This window comes from Pleurodeles waltl, chromosome 2_2, assembly GCF_031143425.1.
Source record: "Pleurodeles waltl isolate 20211129_DDA chromosome 2_2, aPleWal1.hap1.20221129, whole genome shotgun sequence".
NCBI lineage: Eukaryota > Metazoa > Chordata > Amphibia > Caudata > Salamandridae > Pleurodeles > Pleurodeles waltl.
In genome coordinates this window covers 673,993,206-674,004,375 of record NC_090439.1, presented here as the reverse complement: position 1 = coordinate 674,004,375, position 11,170 = coordinate 673,993,206, and positions in this window count along the sequence as shown.

The following is an 11,170-nucleotide window of genomic DNA, read 5'->3' as shown; positions in this document are numbered from 1 at the left end:
AATAGCAGACTCACTTTTCGCATATTTCCAGAATCTTTTATAAAACAAATACTGTACTTTTACATCAAAATACAGCATGTAATTTGTGCAAGTCCTTGATTTACTGTTTTCCTTGCTGTCAATGGTTTCCACTGTTCGATTCCCAAAAGTTCCATGAAAAAAAACAATGTCCGCTTCACAAAGTCCTGCAAAATAATCCTGCAACAAAGAGCCTTAATCACAATGCTCGTGGAAGGCACTTCGCCTCAAACTGTCTATACACGAATCCAGAAATTGCCGTCAAAGCTCCCTCAGGTAATAAAAAGTTTTGCACTTACTTGTTGCTGGCAAGAGATACTGATCAGTCTAACCTTGTCTTCTTTCTCTTTTGCAGGTTACTCGTAGGAGAGAGGCTGAGGCAAGGAGGAACCGGAAACCGGAAGAAGGAAGAGCCAGCAGCTGCGCCAATTGAAGTCAAAGAAAGTCTGTAAAGAGCAGGAGTGCCAGCGCCGAGGGATCTGTTCTCAGGTAAGCGGGAGGTAGACGAGCACAAGCACTGGGTGAGGCTCGGGGGATGCCTTTTATAGACAGGGCTGGGTGTGGTTCGAAGAGCTGGGTGTGGTTTGAAGGGCTGGGTGTGGTCCTCACATGCTGCACATGTTCTTGGAAGGTGTGCAGAGCTGGGTGTGGTTTGAAGAGCTGGGTGTGGTCCTCACATGCTGCACATGTTCTTGAAAGGTGTGCAGAGTTTCAGTTATTATGCAAATGAGTTGGATTAACACATGGCCTAGGGAGGAGTGTTTTAAAGAAGCCTTGGTAAAAGCAAGGCCCAATGTGTAAACAAAACAGCACATTAAACAACATACACAGAAGCCTAGGGGGGGGGGGAAGGTGAGATAACAAGAAAGGCTTTGAATAGTAAGTTTAAAAGGGAGCTATTACAGAACCCACTAGTGCAGTGAGAGGGGACATGCTCTTTGCTGTGTACAAACCCTAACAGTATGTATATATTTTAAGGGAAAAAAACATAGGGGGTTATTACAACTTTGGAGGAGGTGTTAATCCATCCCAAAAGTGACGGTAAAGTGACGGATATACCACCAGCCGTATTACGAGTCCATTATATCCTATGGAACTCGTAATACGGCTGGTGGTACATCCGTCACATTTGGAACGGATTAACACCTCCTCCAAAGTTGTAATAACCCCCATAGTTATTATACTTATTTCTTCAAAGAAATACACATCTAGATTTATACATATAATCAGATTATAAATGTTTACATACGCAATGATATTCAGTACTTTGCTGTTTGCATATGAGGGTTATGCAGGAAAGAGCCAACTCTTGAGTAGTCTTCTGAAGATAAGATAGTTATTCGTGGATCTTATATTTTGGGGTAAAGAATTCTATAGCTTGGCTGCTTGAACATTGAAAGATGTACCACCTATTATCTTTTTCTTGTATGGTGGGGTTTTGAGGTGAGGAGCCAACCTTGAGAGAGGTTCCTTTGCTGAATGTATATGGTGATTTTACTTCTGATGAAAAGCAATCCTGTTCCATGTTTTGCTTTGTGGGTTATACAAAGCAGCTTGAAGGTGAATTTTCTGGCAACCGGTAGCCAGTGTAGGGCCCTCAAGGTAGGGGAGATACAGGTTTGTGGCTTACATGTAGGAGTAGTCTGGCAGCAGACTTCTGAATCTGTTTTAGTCTTTTCATAGTAGATAGAGATGATCCATGGTAGAGGTAATTGGCATGACCCAGTTTAGACAGTACAAGAGAGATAGTAGCCTGGACCTTGTGTGGAAATCCCAGGTAGGGAAAGATGTGTCGTAGAGATTTCATGGTATTGAAGCTTGATCTTGCTAATTTGTCCACTTGGGCATTCATTGTTACCTTGGAGTCCATGGTAATTCCAGGGTTTCTTACTTACTTAGATACTTTAGGATGTGGTCCCAGATCGTCATGTCAGGCGCAGAGTGGGTCATAATTTGTTCAGTCACCACATGTGAGTATTTTCATTTTGGAAGCATTCAGTTTGAGAATGCTCCATGTCATCCACTAATCAACAGCTCTGAGCCAACTGAAGATTTGTGAGTTTTCAATGTCATAGGGACATTCCAGTTTAAGAAGTTTTGTGTGTCATCTGCATAGTGGTCGCATGTGAGCTGAAATTATTTGATCATTGCCAGTAATTACTTCATATATATTTTGAAAAGCATGGGTAAGATTATTTAGCCTTGACGGATCCTTGTTTTTGTGAAGGTCATTTTGAATGATAGAGGGAGAGTATGGATGGCATTTGTTCTGTTTTGAAGGTAGGATGTAATCCAGTAAAGAGGAGTTCCTTCTATGCTGGCTTCGTAGGGCCTTCATATTAGAGTGTCATGGTCAACTGTGTCAAAGGCATCTGCGAGATCCAAGAGAAGTAGTGTAGCAACTCCATTGTGGTCTACTGTGATCTTAAGGTCATCCCAGATGCTGATGAGGGTAGATTCTGTGCCTCTTCCAAGGCAGAATCCAGTTTGGTAGTCCGAAAGTATGGAGTTATTTTCAATGAACTGTGACATCTGGGCGAATACTGTTCTTTCTATTAGTTTGGCCAGGAAAGGTCCATTTGTACTAGATCTGTAGTTGTTGGAGTCATGTGGGTCCAGGTTTGTTTTGGTTAATGATAAGCATATGTATACCTTTTTTATGTCCTCTGGAAAGATTTGAGTAGTTAACGAATTAACGATGATTGTCTGACTTGTGTGGCAGCAGAGGTATATAAAATAATGTTCTTGAAAATGTGTGGTGGACCAGGGTCAAAAGGGCAGCTGGAGGACCTGTTTGCTTTGATCCGATCCATAAATTCACTTTTTGATATATGTTCGCAGGAATGCAGAGGTTGGGTTGGTCTGCTCTTGGAGAGGATATTTGGAAACGGGTTGGTGATGGTGGCTTTCCTCTTTTTTTTTTTATTAGGAGTCCAATGTGTCTGCTTTGATTGTGTAATGATTTGCCAGTGTGTCTGAGAATTCTTGAGTAATGGGAAGAGTTCCTTTTGTGCATTTAGATTTACAAAATTTAGTGAGAATTTTATGTAACTCTATATATGCAGACTTAGCATTTGCTATCTTTTTAATTGTTGATTTGTATAGTCTGTTAAGTTTGCATGGGTGTAGTTGGCCTTGATTGCTATCTGTTTTGAGACAGGTTCATTGCAGCTTTCTGTTGTGTTGTTTCATATTTTTTAGTTCTGTATTTTTCCAAAGTGCTTGTTTTCTCCTTGTGCTGTTTTGTTGTTCTTACTGGTATTAGGATATCGAAAGCTTCCTGTAGCCACTCATAACGTTTTTCAACATAATGCATTGTGTCTAAGTCTACGTTGGCTGTTAGTTGTGTTTTTAAGTATTCAAAATTGAGTTTGTTCTAAGATCAGAGGGCAGATGCATGAGAGGTGGTCTTGGGAGTATTGATTTGTGGTGTTTTATGTTGGGAAGCTACCAAATGGTGGTCTGACCATGTGACTGAAGTAATCCTTTGAAAGGTAACTAGTTCTGGATTTGCATAAATTACATATAGGATGTGTCCAGCTGTGTTTGTAGGATAGTGTACGATCTGATGTATATTCAGTGTGACCAGATCAGTTATGATAGTTTTCGGATGGGGAATATTAGGTTTGTCAAGCCAAATGCTTATGTCCCTAAGAATGTAGAGGTTGGAGTATAGTGTTATAAGGTTTGAAACTGTGTCAAGAAATGTTGCATTGCTAGGTGGTGGTCTGTAAAAGAGGAGGAAATTACAGGAGGAAGTTGGTATAGGACTGCATGTAATGAAGTCGGCCTCATAACGTTGTATGGAAATGTTGTCTGTTTTGCAGACATGTATTCATTGCTTGAATATAACAGATAGTTCACCTCCTCTTTTGCCTATAGTTTGATAACCTGAAGCAATGGCTTCATGCAACACTGGAGCCATGTCATCTCCAAACCATGATTTTGTGATGAAGGATAAGTCAGAGTGTTTGTTGGCGAGCAGGTCATAGATGTGGGCCTTGGTTTTAGAGAGTGAACAAGCATTTATTATTAATAGGCAGTTTAGAGACTTTGCTTTGATGATGGTGTGACTATTATGTAGAGGAGTGAGCAGTATATCTAGAATTTGTAGGAGGTGTGTCATTAGTGCTAGTATTAACTGTATTAGGGTCGCAATAGTGTTGTTTTTCTATATTGTGTTCCTCATCCAGCAGGCTTAGAAGGCATTTTGTTGGATCTGCATGTGCCAGTGGGGAGTAGGTGGTTGAGAGTGAGATGGTGAGTTGTAGAATAGCCTTGTTGTGTGTTAGATATCAGGTTGTGAAGAGTGGCACGTTGTTTATTTTGTTTGTGTCTGTTTAGGGTGGAAGGAATATGGGTTAAGGGTGATGGTAGTGGATCATGTGGGTCAAATTCTAAGGTTCTAAATTGTGTAAAGGGTTAGAGGCGGATAAATGACAGTTGTTATGTTGGTGGTATTGTTGTTGTAGGTGTTGGTGAAGATGGAAAATTTGGGAATAAAAATAAATTAAGATGTGAGCTGTTTGTGTAATCATAAGGTAGAGAGTGGGTGTATGTTTCTAATTTGTGACAGAAACTATTATGAACGTGTGGGTGATTGTGATGTGCTGGTGTGTGTGTGTTCTGTTTTGTTCTTGTGGAGTAGTGAGAGGACATATTGATGTAGTAGTTATCTAAGAAGAAGTTGTATGCAAAGTACTGTTTGTAAGTGGTATTTCAATTGTACAGGGGATGGTGAGAGGGGATGTGGTATGTATGAGGGGATGGACAAGAGTTATGAGTTTGTGTTAGATCTAATCACTGGAAGAGGTAATATGTGTGCTGGAGTGGAGTGTAATGATTGTTTAGTTGTGTGTTTTTTGTGAAAAGAGGAGGAGGCTTTTGGTGGATGATATGATCTAAGACTGAGTATAAGTTTTGTTGTGATAAAAAGGGATCTGCTAGGAGAAAGTAGAGGATAGATTTGGTGTTCTGTATGAATAGGAAGTGTGTGTCTGGATGCATTAATGTTATATATAATGTAGCTTTTTGTTGTGTTGGTGATGTGTGGATTTGTTAGTGGTATAAGAACAGAGTTGTGTTGTGTGTGACGATGCAGGTGCCATAGTGAAGTAGTTTGGGTAGAAGAGTGTATAGGTGTGGTTTGAGGGCTTTGTAGTGCTTTTTGAGACATTGAAATCTATATGAGATTTGTTTGTGGTACATGAGTAGAATACCTTTGCTGTTGTTGTGTTTGGATGTTTGTAGATATGATGGGATGGATGGGTTAAGATGGTTGTTGGTACAGGAATAAGTAGGCAACATATCTGGGTCTAGGCCCAACTTTGCCCGAACAGGCCCAAACAGGCAATTGCCTCTGTCCTCTCTGCACTTAGCCTTGACGCATGGGCTTGGAAGCCCTGCAGCATAGTCTTAAAATAGCCTTATTGGCCAAAAGAACCCTAGAACTAACCAATCAGTGACCTAACCCTAGAGCCAATTGGAAACCTGATCCTATTAACCAATCATAGACCTAGTCCTGTTAGCCAGTAAAAATGCAAACCGCAAGACCTAAATTTAATAGGAAGCCTATCAGAAACCCTAGCCCAAACAGCCAATCAGAACTCAAACTCTAATCCCTCAATCCAATAGAAACCCTAGCCCTAGCAATCAAGCAGAGCACAAGATGCAACAACCAGTAAAACGTTATGTATGGGACAAGAGACCTTAAGCACAGGCTGCTGGTGCAGTGGCCATTGAGATGCTGCTCTATTTAGAATCTCCTTGAATACAGACAGACTCTTTCTGCACTTTCTGGTTTCCTGATTCACCTTTGCAGGTGAGGCCCAAATCTAAAGCCCTTAAAATATTGCTTTTCGTGCTTCCCCACTTGACATCACAAGACACTGATCCATAATTTTTCCTATACTCAACCATTACAAGTCATAAGGATAACCTTCAACATCCTGTCTTTCTCTGAATTGCTATTATCCATTGAAGGCCGTCTCCAAAGAAGAGAACATTTTTAAATAATCTATCATGACATCTCTACAAAAATGTGCTCTCACACCCCCCTCAACATGTTAATGCGTCGCTCATCCAGGTTACCTTTCTGGATACTCTTCATAAAGGACAGATCATAACCCTGGCGAACAAACCTAGCCTGGACATTGTTGGAAGGCTAAAGGTCCTCAGAGTCAACACAATGCTCACCTGAGTCCATCTCTAGTTGCCTCCAATTATGAATGCCATTTTAGCATAGAAGCTCATAGTGGTCTGAAGAAGGAAAGGGCTTGAGGAGTTAGGCAGGGAATGCCATGTCAGCAGACCTGCAAAAAGCATTAATAGATTAGAGACTGTAACTATTCTTTCTTTCCACTTTCTACTATATAAAAAATGGCTGCCTTAGGATGTTATTACCTTGTGCATCCTTTAGTGTTTTCTTTACCCAAGACTTTAGGTGATTTATCTTACTCCTCAGACAAAATCTGGTATTGTGCAAGAAACCTTCTTTAATGTGGAGGTGAGATCCACCTTTTTTCTAAGGTTGTCTGCATTCTGTTACAACAAAATTATACTCACAAAATGTGGGTAGCCATGCACCTTCTACATTGAGCTTGTCGCATTCTCAATTGTTGGTAGAGAGAATATTGCCTTGTCGCCTTCAACCAGTTTGGACACAATAAAAACCAAAGAAGTCCATTTCTCATTGCAAGTCAAGTCACTTGTTGAATTACAAGCTAAATTAGGGGTAAAACAAAATAAACTCACTCTGGCACTTTAGTGCCTTTTCCTTTCTGTACTCTGAGCGCTGTGCAATACTTTGATCAAAGAACAACTGAATCCTCCTTGTAATGGTGCTAATGGACTTTTATTTCAAGTCACTACTTAGAAGAAATTCTAAGTTGTGGCACATGCATTCCCCTACCACTCTGAGATACATTCTATCTCTGCAGAATCTCTGAGGTCCAAAGAAATATGCTAATCAGGATACTCACTGCAAGCTCCAGCAACAAAGTCTTCAGATTAATGAGCACCAAGTCATGTGCGAGTCTGTTTTTATAGTGGGGACTCATCTAATATGGCCGCTACTCCTGAAATTGAGACTTATAGACAGGTTCTGAAATTAGATGGTTTAAAGTTAAAATGAATGACATACCCACCCTAACATCTGCAGCCACACCTGGCTCAATGATAGGTCAACGACCAGTGCCTTGACCCTACAGTTAAATGGTGCATCCTACAAAATACAGCTTTGATCAAATTTTCTCACAAAGATGGCCCTATAGGTGAGTGAGCATGACCGGTCTCTGACAGACACAGACAAGCTTGACAGGCTTGCCAAGCTCTGGTTTATCACTCATTTTCTGCTAGAAGGCAGTTTGTACCCAATTACAAGAGCAGATCAACAAGCATCATCGAAAGGATTACCAATCTGGTTTCAGACCATGCTCTAAATAGTCCACTGCATTCTTTTTGCCGCCTGATTCTACTTGAAGCACAGGCTTTTTCAATACACTTTTGCCCTGGATTACATGCTCCGTTGTCAAACATAACTAACTCCAATAGGTAGGGACTGCAATATCACAGGAGCTACCGGTATCCAGGTGATTACCAGATTGATTCATCTTCTCCTCCATCATCTTCAGTTTTTACATGGAACCTCTTGGACCCATACTCAATGAAAAAATATCAAGGTTAATCAATAGGCGCAACTGCAACAAAAAATTTCCTAGACACACTATCCACTGAACTCATAGTCTCCTGAAAAAAGTAAAACTCTTCGGCTCGTATTTATACTTTTTGACGCTAAACTGCGCTAACGCAGTTTAGCGTCAAAAATGTTGCGCCGGCTAACGCCATTCTGAAGCGCCATGCGGGCGCGGTATTTATTGAATGGCGTTAGCCGGCGCAAGCAGACCGGCGCTGCCTGGTGTGCGTGGAAAAAAACCACGTACACCAGGCAGCGCCTGCGTAGGGAAAAATGGCGTTAGGGCGTCTTAAAAATGGTGCAAGTCAGGTTGACGCAAAAAAATCGCCTCCACCCGATTTGCGCCATTTTTAACGACGCCCAGACACCATTTACATGACTCCTGTCTTAGTAAAGACAGGAGTCATGCCCCCTTGCCCAATGGCCATGCCCAGGGGACTTATTTCCCCTGGGCATGGTCATTGGGCATTGAGGCATGTAGGGGGGCACAAATCAGGCCCCCCTATGCCAAAAAAAAAATATTAAAAAAAATATATATATACTTACCTGAACTTACCTGAATGTCCCTGGGATGGGTCCCTCCATCCTTGGGTGTCCTCCTGGGGTGGGCAAGGGTGGCAGGGGGGGTTCCTGGGGGCATGGGAGGGCAGCTGTGGGCTCATTTTGAGCCCACCGGTCCCTTAACGCCTGCCCTGACCCAGGCGTTAAAAAGAGGCGCAAATGCGGGGTTTTTTGGCCCGCCCACTCCTGGGCGTGATTTTTGCCCGGGAGTATAAATACGACGCATTTGCGTCGCAGTCAGTTTTTTGGACGGGAAAGCCTACCTTGCATCTCATTAACGCAAGGAAGGCGTTCACGCAAAAAAATGACGCTCTTTACTCATAGTTTGGCGCTAGACGCGTCTAATGCCAAAGTATAAATATGGCGTTAGTTTTGCGCCGAATTTGCGTAAAAAAAAACAACGCAAATTTGGCGCAAACGGAGTATAAATATGCCCCTTCCTTCCTTAAACCTTTTCCACAATAACAGTGCAAACTATGGTCCCTTTCCAATTAGATGGAAACAAATGCATCTCTGACTTTACTTGGGCTTCAGTGAGAGTCATCCTTTATTGCATAGCGTCAGTTTTTCAATGGCTTGTAGAGACTTGATAGCTTAAGGAACCACATTGGCTCACCCTCCATGCCAGCATCATTTTTAAAACTAGTTGTTACACCTACAAGATTATATAAACAATGGTCAGTACAACAACAAGAAGCAGAAGATTGCCAAACTTTAGGTGCATGCAAGATAGGAAACAAGCACAAGACAGACCTTCTCCATCTATCCACTGATGATCTAGAAAAACACTTCCTCAACATCAGAATTGTGATAAAAAACTAGACGCATCTCATTGACAAGCATTATCCTGTACACAATAGACTCATTTATTGATGACCACTGAGAGAAAAGGCCTCTCTTTGACATGGTTAGCCCCCACTTTTTGCCTGATGTATGATGTAGCCTACAAATTGTAGTGCCCAGGGCCCCTGCTAACCAGGTTCCCTGGGTCAGAGCTCTTTCCCTAAAACTGTTGTGATGTATTGGCACAATTGGAGACACCTTTAGCTGCCACCATAAGTCCCTAGTAAGTGGTACTTAGGTGCCCACGGCAGGAGGTACTAAGGGTAGGCTCCTGAGAACAGCAGTACTGACTGTGACACCCTCTAGGGACATGCATTCAAGTGCACCCAGCACCGCCATTGCAGGCTGAGTGCCCTACTTCAAACTTAAAATGCAAACTTGACAGGGCACACTGCCTGTGTGCCCTGCACACTACATTCTGTATACAATATGGGTAAGTCACCACTCTGGGTGGCTTTCTAGCCCTAAAGCAAGGTGCACTACACTGTATGTGTTGCATAGATGCATGAGCACTATGCCCTCATTGTGTCCTTGCCAAACTTTTGGGCATAGTGAGTAGACAGAGCAGCCATTTTTATACATGTGTTGGACACTGGTCAATACAAGTTTCATAGCTACATGATGGCCACTCCGAAGCCGGGGTTGTTTGGTATCAAACATCTCAGAATGATAAATCCAGACTGGTAAGAACATTGGATTTATTACCAGATGTACCCAGGTGTCACTTTAGAGGTGCCCCCTGCAAAGCTAACTACCCTGGCATGGTTGATGACTGGTTCTAAGCAGCCTGCCACCACCCAACAGCCAATCTACAACCTTGGAGTGAGAGATCCTTCTCTCTGGGTTGCAGACAAAGCCCCTCCTGGGTGGAGGTGCTTACATACCTCCCCTCAGGAATGTGAACTGCCCTGGCATTGAGTTTTAAAGGGCTTACCACCTTTGAAACTTAATCCCCAGGTCTCCAGGCCTGCTGCTAGCAGCAGAGCCGCCCCCATTGCAAACCCTCACTTTTGGTGGGAGCAACAGCGGGAAAACAGGCAAAGGACAGGAGGAGTAGCCAGGAGGAGTAGCCACCGTAAGGTGTTGCCTGCAAGGTGAACCCTCTTTTATTTTCCTTGATCTTGGGTGGGAAGAAACTAGCCAATCAGGTATATGGAAGTGACCCCTGCTCATAGGAAATGGTCACTTAGTGGGTGTAGAAACCCTAAGGTAGATGACCGATTGGTCCTTACCAGGTTCCCCCTACAACACCCACTGAATACAGTATGTAGTGGGCATCCCTAGACCAGAAAATCAGACTTGATGGAAAAAAGAAGACCGGCACCAAGAAGATCTGAAGCACGAGAACTGTGGACCTGCTGCAACAAAGAAAAGGCGCCAAACCCTGTCTGCTGCACTCATTACCCAACAATCACTGCTGAGGAGCTGCTGGACAACTGGACAACTCCAAGCTTCACAAATCACCAAAGAACCTCCTCCAGAGTGGAGGTACCACTCTAAAACCACAAGAATCCATCAAGCCAGTGAAGGTCACTTCACTGACCAGCTGCTAACTCCTGACCCAGATGCCACCATTGGACCGAACTGCACCCTGATGACCATGAGGACAAACATTGTCAGTGTACTAAGCTTGGTGGCACTGCAACCTCTAGCGGCCGAACTGTGGCAATACTTTGGGTATTGGTCAGCCCACATTGGATATCAGGAAAGACAGCCCACCCAGGGCTGAAAAAAGACTAGGAGGAAGCCCCCGTCAAGGGACCCCAGAAGCAATCTGGACCTCCCACCAGAGTGCCCCCGTTGTCCTGTGAATGACCCTGAACTTACCTCCTGCTTCTGAGGGCATCCTTGTGCACAACTCCTGGCTCATCCATTTGCTCTGCACCCGGCCGCCCTGTGCCCTGCTCCAAAGAACTGACTGTGCTCTAAGGGTATCCCACCCCTTTCAACCTCAACACTCCAAGGGACACCCAGGATTTAATGTAATAGTTTCCTGTGCAGCAGTTTTCAAAGTGGTCCCCTGCAGAGGCCCTGAACCAGCTCTAGGGACCTTCC